At 50.0% G+C, this 13,697-nt stretch overlaps 1 protein-coding gene and 1 long non-coding RNA gene across 5 annotated transcripts in view; one reads left to right on the top strand and one right to left on the bottom strand.

Annotated features, from left to right (window-relative positions):
- Phf2 (PHD finger protein 2) overlaps positions 1–13,697 on the bottom strand; it is a 69,273-nt gene that overhangs the window by 48,706 nt on the left and 6,870 nt on the right.
- On the top strand, positions 5,719–8,375 carry LOC148000031 (uncharacterized). The gene is made up of 2 exons (XR_015641514.1): positions 5,719–5,831; positions 6,213–8,375. It is a non-coding gene; the product is annotated as an uncharacterized LOC148000031 (long non-coding RNA).

The raw sequence follows: 13,697 nt of genomic DNA, 5'->3' as shown, positions 1-13,697 counted from the left end.
CAAAAAACAGACAGGCAGGCAGGCAGGCAGGCAGGCAGACAGACAGACAGACAGACAGACAGACAGACAGTGGTCATTCCTGGAGGAAAGTGAGCATATTGACATGGCTTCTCATATTTCAGCCTCGGGTCACCTTGCTTCCAGGTGGAGTAGCTACCCAGAACATTTTGGCATCTGCAAGCAATGACTTAACCTCCTTAAGTATTCGAATACCTGTGCATAATTGCTTAGAGCCACTGAGACCTGAACACCTAGAAGTAACTGTTCAGTGTCTGCCAGCACCAAGTACCAGGGAGGGACCGGGTGGCACTTAGAAGAGGCCACACATGTGAGCAGTTGTTGGCATCTGTGAGTATTCGGGAACCTGCCTGCCAGCGACCGTTTCGTATCTGTAAGTACCAAGCATCTGTGAGGAATCGCGTCTTCTTGGCAAGTGTGGATTCCCCGCTAGAAGTCATCCAAGCATCTCAAGTCCTAAAGAAGCTTCAGTTCCTTCTCAGAGCCACCCTGGAGCCATCTCTGGGTACAGAAGGAGTGTTTAGCACATTCACAACTGACTGACTCAATCACTACCCTTAGCTGTGGCAAGGCCAAGCACTAGGGTTCCCAGACACACAAGTACAGAGCTGGTGACAGGATAGCCCACTGCTCTGCACAGTGGTCTCTGCTCTTAGGACAGAGGGAGGATCCATGGGACTCAGGAGCCTGGGAAAGGAGACCCCCTCCCAACAGCTGGGCAGAGCCCCAAGTTCCCAGGTCCCGGTGGGGGTAGGGAGCCAGTGACAAGGCAGTTAGGGACTACGGTACTCTAGGGGGTGAGGTCACAGTGGAAAGGAGGCACTGTGTACCAACCGAGTGGGGCTGACCCTCTTCCTTCTGCTTTCAATATCAAGAAGCCTGAGGCCAGCAGCAGTGAGACAAGAAGAGGGACTTCAACACCGGTATTCAGGAACTTCTCTAGGAGGAGCCCGGCAATGCACCCCAAGCTGAATTCCTCGCCTGCTTTTTTCTCTTTTTGTTTTGTTGTTTGCTTTGTTTTTAGCTTTTAGAAACAGAGTCTCACTATGTAGTCAAGGCTGGCCACAAGTCCATGGCAATTCCACTGTCTCCGCCTTAATCAGGTGTGCACCACCACACTCAGTTTACTTAATTCCTAACTATGGAAGTGCTAGGTCTCAAACTCAGGATGAATATCTGACACTGTAGCCAGCCTCTCTCAGCATCTTACCCAGGACCTCTTACAGACACATCCTGGCTGTCATACCCCATCCCCGAGCTTCTCTGATTCCTATATAACCCAGCCGTTTTGGCTATACTAGTCTCTCAGCCTCTTGGTCTCTGGGTCCAATCTGGACCCTTCCAGATGACTCTGGCTGTGCTCTCCCTTATATCTACAATAAGTCTTCTCCTCAACACTAGGAGGGCCAGGCCCTCATTCAGTTTTTCATGACAGATGTGGAAAACTCATTGCAAAGTAGAAATGTGCTTTGGGGGGAGGGGGGAGCATATCATGACCTTTTAAACCCTTCACTTTCAAAAATAAAATTTTACTACTGAAATATTAAATTTGAATATTTAAAAATTTGAACTTGTTTTAGCTAATTAATAGCAGCTGTCACCCTACTAATAAATACGGCAAGTCATTTAATGTTACATTGTAAACATTTCCCCCAGTCATTAAACCTGCTGTAAACACATTGTTGGCAACTGGATAATTTCCCATTGTGTGCGTACACAGCCATTTATTTAATCACCCCTCAGCTCTATCATTCAGCAGCCTAGGAATCTTGATTTATTAAATGAATATTCACAACTGTCTTTGTAAGTACTCTAAAACCGCTGTGTGGGTTTTTTAGATCTTCTAGATACAGGGCAGGGTCTCTTTAAAAATCTGAAGCAGGCTCCAGAGCATCTATTCCAGTGGTTTCTAAGGAAACCAATTGTATGCAGATGTAGAGCAAATATCTCTTCCCAGAAGCTTTGGGAATTAAAGCCTTCTCTCTGGATGAAACCCTCAGAGACAGCAAACAAACCTGACTGGAGAGCAAATGCAGTCCAAGGTCCTCTTGACAGAGATAAGGACTCTGAACACAGGAGGTGGCTTACTCTCCTCAGCCCCGGCAAGAGATAGGCCCTGGAGACAGCTGTGCCCTGTGGCCCTTGAAATCAGAAGACTTCTTACAACTCCGGGAGATATCCCTGCTAAAGGTGAGCTCTGGACTCGTCTTGCTGGAGAAATCTAATGCTTATTCTTTGACCTTTACTTTTTTTTGTAAAGCTATAAAAGATAAGAAATGCAAAGATTAGTAGAGACTTGGATGGTGAAAGCTGGTCTCCAGTACAGGCCTCCAGATGATGGGACTGACCCTGACTACTGGAAGCTTTAGAGGGCTGGAGCCGGTAGGTCAGGAGAGGACAGAGCCTCCTGGTGGCCCAGTCCACACGAAGGTGATTGGTCGGAGCCTGGGATGGGCAAGAAGAGGGGGTAGGGTTCTCTAGGATGGAACAGAAACAGCCAATGAACAGAGAGCTGTGGTGCTTGGACTTCGGCCAGGACTCTACAACCTTGTAACACCCATGACTGTGGTCTGAGGGGGGCATGCATGGCCTCACTCATACAGACAGCAGCAGGTGGCTGACAGCAGGTGAGACACCTAGCCATACCTCAGGTAATTAGTGCCTAGGGACAGAAGATGGGCAGATCTAGACAAACACAGCAGGCAGAAGGACCAGGTCCAATCCCCTGGCTGTCAGAGGGGCATTCAGGGATTGCCTTGACTGATGCTCTCAATAAGGCCCACAGGCTATAGGGCACTGTTGAAACGTCACCAGGAAACTTCTATGTGAGGACTCAAGCAGTGGATACAATGTATCCAAATGGGTTGGTGTCAACACAGTATCCCACGAATGAGCAGTCCATTCAGGCTGGGCAACCACCAAGGTGAGGGATTCCATCCTGTAGTGTCTCTCACACAAGCCACTATCACAAACCTCCCCCAGGAAAGAGAAAAGGGAACCCCTAAAATCTGCAAAATCTGGTAGGTCAAGATCAGAGGAGCCAGGGCTGGAGAGAGGACTCAGGGGTTAAGAGCACTTGTTCCTTCAGAGGGCATCAATTAGATCCCCCAGCATTCACAGAGACGCTCACAACAGTCTGCAGCTCCATTTACAGGGATCTAAAACCTTCTTCTGACCTCTGAGGACACCAGACACACAACTGTGGTGCATAAATACACAGGCAGGCAAAATATTGACACACATAAAATAAAACTGTATACATAAGTGTGTGTGTGTGTGTGTGTGTGTGTGTGTGTGTGTGTGTGTGTGTGTGTGATTTCTAGTCAGAGGAGCTGCTCCAGTGGGAGTGCATACCTGAGCAATACTCACAGAGCCCCATCATGTCACCCATCACAAGGTGACAGGATTGGGAATTTCCTAAAATGAGGACACTCTGACCTAACCTGAGTGAGGGCTGAAGCCAAGATTTTGATGCATAGACCACTTGGTAAAGACCCAAACATCCAAAAGTAGAGATGCTGCGGCCATGGGAGGTGAGGGAAATCCAGAACAGACTGAGGGCTTCCAGTGGTCTCTGTGTCCCCAAGCCCAGAGCTCCAACATAAATGCAAACATCCAAACGTAGAGATGCCAGGGTCACAGGAAGTGAGGTGGACCCAGAACAGAGTAAGGAGTCTCAGTAGTTCCTGTGTCCCCAAATCCAGAGCCCCAGCATCACTGCAGACAAGGAACAAACCCAAGGCCAGGCTACCTGCAAGGTCGCCAGCAAGGCAGAAGGCACACCACGATCTGATGGCTGCAGCCAGTCAGAGCAGGGCAGGTCACCAAAACTGGCCGCCTGAGGTCTGAGGTCTTCTCAGAGGGAAGCTGAATTCTGTTGCACTGATTTCTTTCGAGAAGCAACTCAAAGGAAGGCGCACTAGGCCTAGAGGTGGTGAGGACCCTAGTCCTCATAGCCTAACCTTCTGTACAGTGAGTTTCCCACTTGCTACAAGTGGGGCTTGGACCGAACACCCCAAAGACAGCTACTCCCCAACCCCTGCTGAAGCATCTGGCTCAGAGGGTGCAGGCTTCAGGCACTGTGGCACACAGTATATCTGCACCCAAAGGCAGCTGCAGCCAAAACAAACTGTCCTAGAGTCCAGCTTTTACCACGTGAGACGCCACAGATCCACAGAGTTAATTAATTCTCTCCTTTCTAGAAAGTGAGATGCAGAAGAAACTGAATAGGGAAATTTCCTAAGCCCATAAACTGTCATCATGGCCACTGCGAGTACCAGGTGCAGAGAGTGGATTCATGGCTTGCATCTCAGCAGGTCAGGGGTGTGTGTACCTGCCTTGTACACCACGGTATAGCACCCTACCTGCCAAGTGACACCAGATCCCGCCTCTGGCCACCATGTCAAGGTGTCACACAGGTGTGTTGGGCTACCTGGGGAGAAGCAGCCCCTCAAACTCAAAGGGATCCTCAGATCCAGCCTACACGGCTGTCTCACCTTCTGGAGTCATAGGACAGAGAGAGAGAGAGAGAAGGAGGTCGCCATAACAGCCACAGGGGCAGAGAATACCAGCACAATTTAGCCTCTAGAGTGATGTTAGCAGAACAAGCGCCTGGGGCAAGGGCTACGGGATGAGTAAAGCCCAGCGTGGGCAACAATGATCAATGCTGGCTCCTATGCTGGGGACACAGGGTGTGAGCATCCAGGGAAACTGAGTGCAATGTACACAACCTTTCAGCAAATCTAAACTTAAAGGTATACAGAAGGGCTCGGTTGGCTAAGTGCTGTCTTAGTGTGCTTGGGGTCATGGGTTCCATCCCAACATCATTTAAACAGGTCCTGATGGCACTTGCCTTTAACCTCAGCTCTTGGGAGGCAAAGGCAGAAGGGCCAGAAAAATAATCCAATGTCATCTTCAGCTATAGAGAGAGTTCAAGGCCAGCCTGGACTACAAGAGGCTTAGTCTTAGCGGGAAGGGTGGAAATTGGATAGGATTTAAAAAAAAAAATCGTGTTTTGACCTCGCAGCAGGCAGGTTTCAAACAAAGAAGGGACAGAGTGAACAGGTGGAGACAAGAAGCCAAGACAAGGGTGCTCTTCCCAAATGACACTCAGGGTGAGCCTGCTGATTCTGTTGTCAGAAAACACCAGACTGCGGGTAGATGCCACAGCTCTGGGGAAGGAGGAATTAAACGTGAATGAATGGCAGTACTCGGAGCTGTGGGGTAAAACTATAGCAACAGAGATCAAAAGATCGGCTGCCCAGGGTGTAGAAAAATCAGCAGGCCCTGTGGTCATTGGACGACCTGAGGTGCTGTATCCTTTGACACACCTGCTGGCATGCACTGAGATGGCCAGGCTCTGTCTCTACTGTGCAGCACTGCAGGGGCTCAAGGTGACAAAGACCGTTTTGGGCTGGGGTCTGGCCTGTCCCTGGGTGCTGCTGTGCATGCCTCGGTACACATGGTAGTGGCCGAAGATACTTTGGTTATCGAGACTCGAGGTGTTCCCAGCATCTGCAGGATGGAGGCCAGAACCACACATACTACAGTGCACAGGCCAGGCCCCACCCCCAAACATTCTCTAGTCCAGAACGTCAACAGCACAAAACTGAGCAGCCCTTGTTTACCACAGACCTCATTTCTCTACATGGGATCCCCTGGGGGCCGGTTTCAATTATTAGAAAGTTTTTCAACTCGAACACAGATTCTCCTATTTAAAGCTGCAGTCTCCACCCTTGAACCTGCTCTCAGATCCCTCCCAGCTCTGCTTGTGAGAGGAACCGAAAGAAGACCCAAGGGGCGTGAGGTACAAGGTAGGAGCACCAGCCCTGGGGTGGGGGTGGGGAGCAGCAAAAGTGGTTTCACACTCTCAGTGCCCTAAAAGAGCCACAAGTTGCCAGGGATATCGCTGAACATATCCCATTAGGCCACTCCCAGAACTGCCTTCGGGGCCTCAAGAGGTGAAAGGGAAAAGACTTCAGCCAAGCTGGCTCTGCTCTTGTGACACTCAGTTACTCTCAAACTTGCCTTGCTTTGTGTCTAAAGTCGAGAAGGGCTGCATCTGGCCCAGGCAGTCCGTATATCCTTCCTTCTGCCTGTTTATCCCGCTTTCTTTCTCATTAGATTTTTATCTGTTTATTTTAATTAAACCTGTATGTGTCTGCGTCTTTGTGTGGGGACGTCCATGAGTACAGACAGATGCCCATGAACTCAGGATGGTGTTGGATGTCCTGGAGCTGGAGTTATAGGTGGCCATGAATCACCAGCGTGGGTGCTGGGCACTGATACCGGAGAATCCTCTGCAAGAACAGTGCAAGTTTTCAACCACTGAGCGCTCTCTTCCGTCTCCGGGCAGCCATTTCTCACAGCTCCAGACTAGAGCTGAGTTCTCCTGGACTGACACGTGTGCACGCCCGGAGTGTCCCCCTCTATCCTGTGGTGCTGCTGGGACCCACTCCAGCTGTGGCTCAGAGCGGAAGAGATAGGGCCCAAACAGAAGACTGCTACCAGTCCATGGGGAGTCACCGAGGAGACTGCCAAACTGCTGGGTTAGCTCCAATGCAGACAGCACAATGCCAAGGCCCGATCACAACCCCCAACTGGAAGGGGACCGACCAGAGAGTCCAGCAGGCATCAGTAATCCAAGAGTGCTGGAAGGCCAAGGGTCAGTCATATACAGACTGGGACATGCGGGTCACATGGTGACACTGTACCACGAGAACCTCAATGCCGAAGGCAGCTACGGTCTCCACTCTCCAAAGAACAATGGTGGGCTCAAGTCAGGAACAGAGTCTGGCAGGCTTAGAACTTCCGAAGGGCACACAGGATGGCAGGAGGAGACGCCTTCCTAGGTGAGCTCTCTACCACAGAGGCATTATTGCTTACCCTGAGCATCTCTGCCATTCAACCCAGGCTGTCATCCCTCACCCGGCGAATCCTGCATCCCTCACCCCAGGAAACATGGCTAGATGGACAGACAGATAAGGAGCCAAGTTTCCACTATGCCTCCCGATTCTGAGCATGGCCTGTACCCAGCTGGGGGTCAGGAACCACTGAGCATCGTGCGCAGTCACCGGGTGCTGCCAAGGGTGGCAGGAAATTCTCACAGGCTGCCCTCCGGCACTTGCTTTTGCCAGCACAAGCAGCGGGACCATGATTCAGGGGACATGATTGGCCGGTTCCTTCTGAGCAGTCTCATACCCGAGGCCCACTGGGGACTTGCTGCAAGGTCAGGGTGGCATCGGAGATGGCCGGAGCCATATGCAGAGTGTGAGCGGGAAAGGCTGCTCCCAGAATTCTGTCCACTTTAGGAGACACTACGGGCACTCACGGCGACAAGTCTCCACACTTGAGGAAAGGGGAACTGTACATCCCTCCTCGGTATGTCTCAAAGTACAGATTCTGGATTGTCCCAGGAGGGCAAGGCTCTCAGAGCTCCAGTTCCCAGTCCTTCCAGGACTCAGGCCTGGATTCCAGGTCAGTGTTCTTCTCTTCAGCTATGCCAGGCAGTCTTGGGGTAGGGCTTGCAGAAAAGGTCCCGCTGTCCCACAACAGGGTCTTGTAGCTAAACCTGCATTGCCATGAGTACCTCCTACCTGCCCTGCATGCTTCTCCGGGTCTCACTGGGACTCTCACAGTTGCTTCAATGGGATTACCCAAGGGGAAGGAAAATGGAGAGGCAACATCACCGAGCCACACGGATCTTCAGTCTGAATGTTCACCTGCCGCAGAGGTCACTACGGCCACCACACTGTATCGGGCCAGGGTCTCTGTGACAGCCTGGCAGCCCAGGGGAGCACGTCAGCCCTCATTCAAACTTTCACGTTTGCCTGAATGTCGGCCTCTGCCCAGCACAGTTTTGTGTATAAGAGTAAGTGGGGGGCCTTGAATTCTCTACCAGGCCATGTGTGGGACCAGCTCTGGGTGCACACACCCAGAGAGAGCTCCTGAGGACATGGCCCTACACAGCACACATACCAAATCTGGGGTACTGTCCTGTTGGCTCCTTCAGGCTGCTCCTGCAGGGCGAGGAGGCTTGCACCTCATACAGACAGACAGTATGGGCAGGCGTTTTCCATGTCCTGCCCCTGGCCACCACTGCAGCACCTGTACTCTCCCTTGCAGTCTCTCTGTCGAGGACTGAGTAGCTGGCCACAGGCAGTCTGGTCAGGTAGCTCCTTCCCTATCCTCACCTGAGTCTTTAACCTTAAAGGAGCACAGAAGAGTCAAGACTCTCCTCTAGCCCAGGGCTTGGGCTCCCTATAAAGTCCTTGGATCCCTGAATATCCACCCCCCCCGCTCCCTCAATAAAAGTACCTCTAATCATGTCCAGCCCTGCCCCTGGACATGAACTTCTACAGCTTCTCTGACCAACACATTCAGTGGCTCTGCCAAGCTCTGACTCCAGACAGCATCCCTCCAAAACATTCCCAGTGTCCTCTTCCTTGCCTGACAGGATCAGCCCTGGGATTTCCTGTCAGTGTTATTGGTGAGTAGAGGGGCACTATTGCAGAGACCTGACAGACACACCAGCTGCATGTGGCACTCTGTTGTGCTGACCCAGGCCATCTAAACCTATTAAGCGTTAGTTCGTTTGTCCACCTGATGGGACTAACCTACCAAGCTCTCAGGGAAGCCTGCACACTGGTGAAGACACACACTGCCTGCATGGAGCGTCTGACACAGCTCCAAAATGCTAGCAGCCTAAGCCTTGGGGGTGGGGGTCCCCAACACAGGTTTCAATCCCAAGCCCCCAGCAGGATGGTGATGAAGGGAAGGAAATGGGGATAGGGATGAAGAGTTGCACAAGAAGACAGTATGCACGATACAAGAGGAGTTCCACACATACAGAAATGCCCAAACCCTACATCTGGCACAGGGACTCAGCAAAGCTTATGGTTACAAAGACGGCAACCCAAAGGTGTGAGGGTCTGGACTGTGTGTCCAGCATCTGGGTGTGCCACACCACGTGTGCATACAGCCCAGAGGGGGCCAGCTCAGGTGGCACCCTCATATGTGTGATTCTGAAAATCCAGTTACTACATGTTATAAGGGACTATGAAAATAACTAAAAGGGTCAGAAATGCTGCCGGGTATTGCTCAGTGGTAAAGTATTTTTCTAACATACACAAGGCCCTGGGTCCAATGTCCAACACGGAAGGGAAAAATAAATAAAGACACCGTCAATGAATGACTTACAGAAGCACTGCCCTCGAAATATCTAGAAACCAACTGAGGAAGTCAAGGCTTAGACACCACAGAACATGTCGAATGACTGAAGACGGCACATGTGAGTAGAGAGAGGCACACGGTGTTCACGGTCAGAAGTCTTAAGTCTCTCAAGAGAGCAATGTGCAACCTATAGGCACTGCGATCCCTGTCAAAATCCAACTGCATTTTTTTTTCTTTTTCCTTATTTTTAATGTTGCAGAAATGTAGCAGTCAATCCTCAAATCTAAACAACAAATTGCAAGGAGCTAAACACCGGTTCCAGTCAGTTAAAATAATTCTAAAAAGAAAGGGGGTTGGGGTGGAGGGGAGTGAAACAAAGACTCACACTTCGGATTTCAAAACACACTGCAAACCCACAATACTCAAAACCATGTGGCACTGGCCTAAAGACAGACATAAGTACCTAGGGGACAGAACTGACAGATCAGAAATACACCCTTGTGTCCAAATGACTTTCAACAAGGGAGGGAATTCTATGGAGCAGAAGTGATCTTCAGAAGGACGGTGGGAAGCTGAGCTATGGCACCTATGACCCCAGCACCTGGGAAGCCCACTCAGAAGGACGGTGAGTCTGAGGAGAGACTATGCTACACAGCAGGACTGTCCCGAACACCAAGACGGCTGAGTCTGGAGAGATACTCCTTCATTACAGTTCTTGCCACAAGGACCTGAGTTCTGATCTCCGGTGCCCATGTTAGAACAACAACCAACAAAACCCACAGTGTGGTATTGCTCCTGTAATCCTAGTTCTTAGTGAGAAGAGAGCAAGGAGGGTCCACGGGGCTTGCCTGCTGGCCAGTCTTGCCAAATGAGAGAGTTCCAGGCCAACAACAACAGAGCCTGTCTAAGAAGCAAAAGAAAGGAGAGAGAAAGAGAGGGGGGGGGGGGACACAAGGAATAAGAGTTCTAGAAGTATTTAGCATAGGCCTCTGGCCTCCACATTCACACCTGCACATGTGTGTATGCACATAATCATGTACAAGAGCATGACTCACACAAGCCTAAAGAGTGCGGCAAAGTAACTACAGCACAAAACTCAGAAACCAGGAACCAAGAACTTTCCTTCCTTTCGGCATCTACCTTAGGATTTCATCACAGCAGTGAGCATGGCATTAAACAAACAAACAAACAAATAAACAAACAAAAAACAAAGATCCTACCTAGAACAATGGAACAAATACCCAAAGGTGCTTGCCAGCACAGTTGATGATCTGAGTTCAATCCCCAGGGCCCACATGGTAGAAGAAGAGAACTGACTTCTGCAAGTTGTCCTTTGACCTACACACCTACACACACCTACACACCTACACACACACACACACACACACACACGTGCTCTCTACCACAAATAAATAACTTTAAAAAAATTTAAAAGCCAAACACGGAGTGCACGCTTTGATTCTAGCACGCAGGAGGCAGACACAAGTTGGATCTCTGTGAGTTCAGAGCTCGCATTGACTGCAAAACAAATTCCAGGCCAGTCAGGACCACATAATAAGACTCTGTCTCAAAAACAAACAAAAGCCACAGGGCCGGTGGTGGTGCAGATCTCTGAGTTCAAGGCTGGTCTACGGAGTGAGTTCCAGGACAGCCAAGACTAAACAGATATACAGAGAAATCCATTCTCCAAAAACAAAAACAAAACCGACAAAAACCAACAACAGCAAATAAAATAGAAGAATTTTTAAAAGCCTAAATCTAAGAGTTGAGGGCCAGCAAGATTTCCTAGTGGCTAAGTGACGCTTACTGCCAAGCCTGAAATTATGAGGTAGATTCCTGGGCCCCACAAGGCAGAAAGAACAGCAACAAGTCTTACAAGTTGTCCTCTGACTTTCACATGTACGTGATGGTGCCCATGCACTCATCCACACACATGAGCACACGTACACTCGCACGCAACACACACTGACATGTACACGATGGTGCATATGTGCTCGTGAACACGTGCTCGCGCACACACACACACACACACACACACACACACACACACACAAGTTAAAGAGTTGAAAGTATGAAATTCTTCAAAGAAGTCGCTAGAGTAAACCTTGTAACAACTGACCTCACAAGAGACTCTTAAGACACTAAAAGCAAGGACAAGAAATATAAGTCAGCAAGTAAGCCTGATCTCGTTGAAGCTAAAAGCGTATGCACCTGTGGATGATATCAAGAACAGACAAAGTTAACCAGGGGAAATGGAAAAACACAACAACACTTGCAAACCATGTCTCCAATAAAGGCATGGCTGCTAGAAAGCACGCGGCAGCTCAAAAGCTCACGGTGAAGAATGACCCAACTTAAGACAGACAGAGCAAAGGGCAAACAGGATGGCTTGGCGGGCAAACGTGCTTGCTACCTAGCTTGGTGACCTCAGTTTGATGCCCTGGACCCATACAATGGAAGGAAACACCCAACTCCTGCAAGTTGTCCTCTGACCACACACGTGCTGTGGCATGTGCACATGTACACACGGCCCCCCACACACGGTAAATAATAAAATAGGCACTGAAGCTTGGGAGTGAGTGTGCCCCAGCTCTGGATTCCATCTCCCTCCCTGGGGGACGGGGGCCTTGAGTGGACATTTCTCAAAGCCAAAGACTGAAACACCAGCTGGCAGAGGCAAGGAGCCCCGCACCATCAATTATCAGGAACAAGTCAAAACCAACACCAAACACTACTTGCTTCACACCCACACCCCATGAGGATGGTTATAATAAAAAGACCGGAGAACAGTAAGCGCTGGTGACGATTGGGGCGGGCCCTGTAGCAAATGCCCTGTTGGTTACTCAAAAAGTTAAATATAGGGCTGGGGGGTGCAGCTCAGTGGTAACACATGTGGTTAGTACACACAGAAAAACTGAAAACAGGTGTTCGGCCAAACGTCTTTGCACAAATGTGCGGCAACGCTACTTACAACAGTCCCTGGTGGAGGCTGCTCAAACCCAACCTAACTAACAGCAGACAACCATGGCCTGGTCACCCAGGCAGTAGAATATTATTCAGCCATAAAAAAAACTCTCAATAAATACCAACACATGGCACTGTGTGAATGAGCCTCAAAAACTGAAGCCGGATTCAAAATGCTAGATGTTGTGTGAGTCTGTCTACACAAAAGAGCCTGAGAAGAGATCAGTCCCCGGGGCCAGAAGGGGATAGGGGACAGGCAGGAAAAGACACACAGCTCCTCGATGGACAGAAGATTTACCTATGAAGGGTGAAGATGCCTGGAAACTAGACAGAAGGGAGGGTCGCATAACACACATGCATCGAGTGTCACTGAACTCTTCCTTGTGTGATGCAGAGGTAAACTGTCTGCCTTTGGATGGTTAGCATTACACTAACTGAATTTCACCTCTGTGTTTTCAGAAACACAAGAGGCTCGCTGCTGCACTTGCCAGAGACCTCCAGGTCTCAGGGTTTGCGATGACAGCCAAGCAGGCTCAAGTTCCAGATGGGTTTTTCTGTTGTTTAAACTCAGTGCTTTTTGGTGTGGACAAGGTACTATTAGTCCAGTGCCACCAAACCACAAAGCTGAGAGTAGAAGTCACCAGAAATATGGGGACCAAAGATGACCAGCAAGGAAAGAAGGAAAGGTAAGAGAGAAACCTGGCCTGAGAGGGGTGACACACTGAGACCCAGCACAGACTATTCAGGTGGCTGCTTGGAGCAGGGACCCCTCCACAGCCAGCACCACCTGTGGACCTCTTGCTGGCACCACGCTGTCCTATCCACGGACTCATGTGGTTATCAGCATCCAGTGTCTGTTCAAACCTTAAACCAAGAGTACATGCAAGCTACGTCCTCCTTACCACACCACCCTCTTAGAGGTGAGCACATCTACCTGCCCTGGATCACAGTACACAGTATCCTGCTAGGGTCAGGAAAGCCAAATGTGACAGACACTTGGCTGCCTCTGGGTCAGCGCTGAGAAGGGAGTTGACACTGTGACCTACCAGTCTACCTTCCACTCACAGTTTGTATGGGGATCAGACAGGAAGATACTCACATAGTCCCACAGGCATTCAGTGGGGCCTAAATATGGTAAGCATCTGCAGCCTTGCTGTCACCGACTGGTCTCAGGACCCAGCTGGTAGACTGTTTTATCCACACTAGAAACTAAGAAGTCAGAGGACTCTTGCAGGGCACTCTCCACCATGCAGCGTTCGACAGTGGCCTGACCAAACAGCGATCCCTTCGTTCTTAATAAGAGTCTGGCAAATGCAAGGTACTATCAGGAACAGGTCAAAGGAGAAGGAAAGAAAGTGGCCTGGGACAGCAGGGTTGGATACTTGGTGTCCCAGATCTTGGGCCATCTGGAGTTATGCCTGATGCCCAACTGGCCCCCAACAAATGTGGGCTGCAATCCGGTGCTTGTACCATGCCTGTTGCCAGCCAAAAATTTCCAATTTAAAAAACAAAACAAAACAAAAAAACCATCCTGGAGATTAGGA

The sequence above is a fragment of the Rattus norvegicus genome, chromosome 17 (assembly GCF_021556685.1).
Source record: "Rattus norvegicus strain SHRSP/BbbUtx chromosome 17, alternate assembly SHRSP_T2T, whole genome shotgun sequence".
Taxonomy (NCBI): Eukaryota; Metazoa; Chordata; class Mammalia; order Rodentia; family Muridae; genus Rattus; species Rattus norvegicus.
This window is presented reverse-complemented; position numbering and strand designations above follow the sequence as displayed.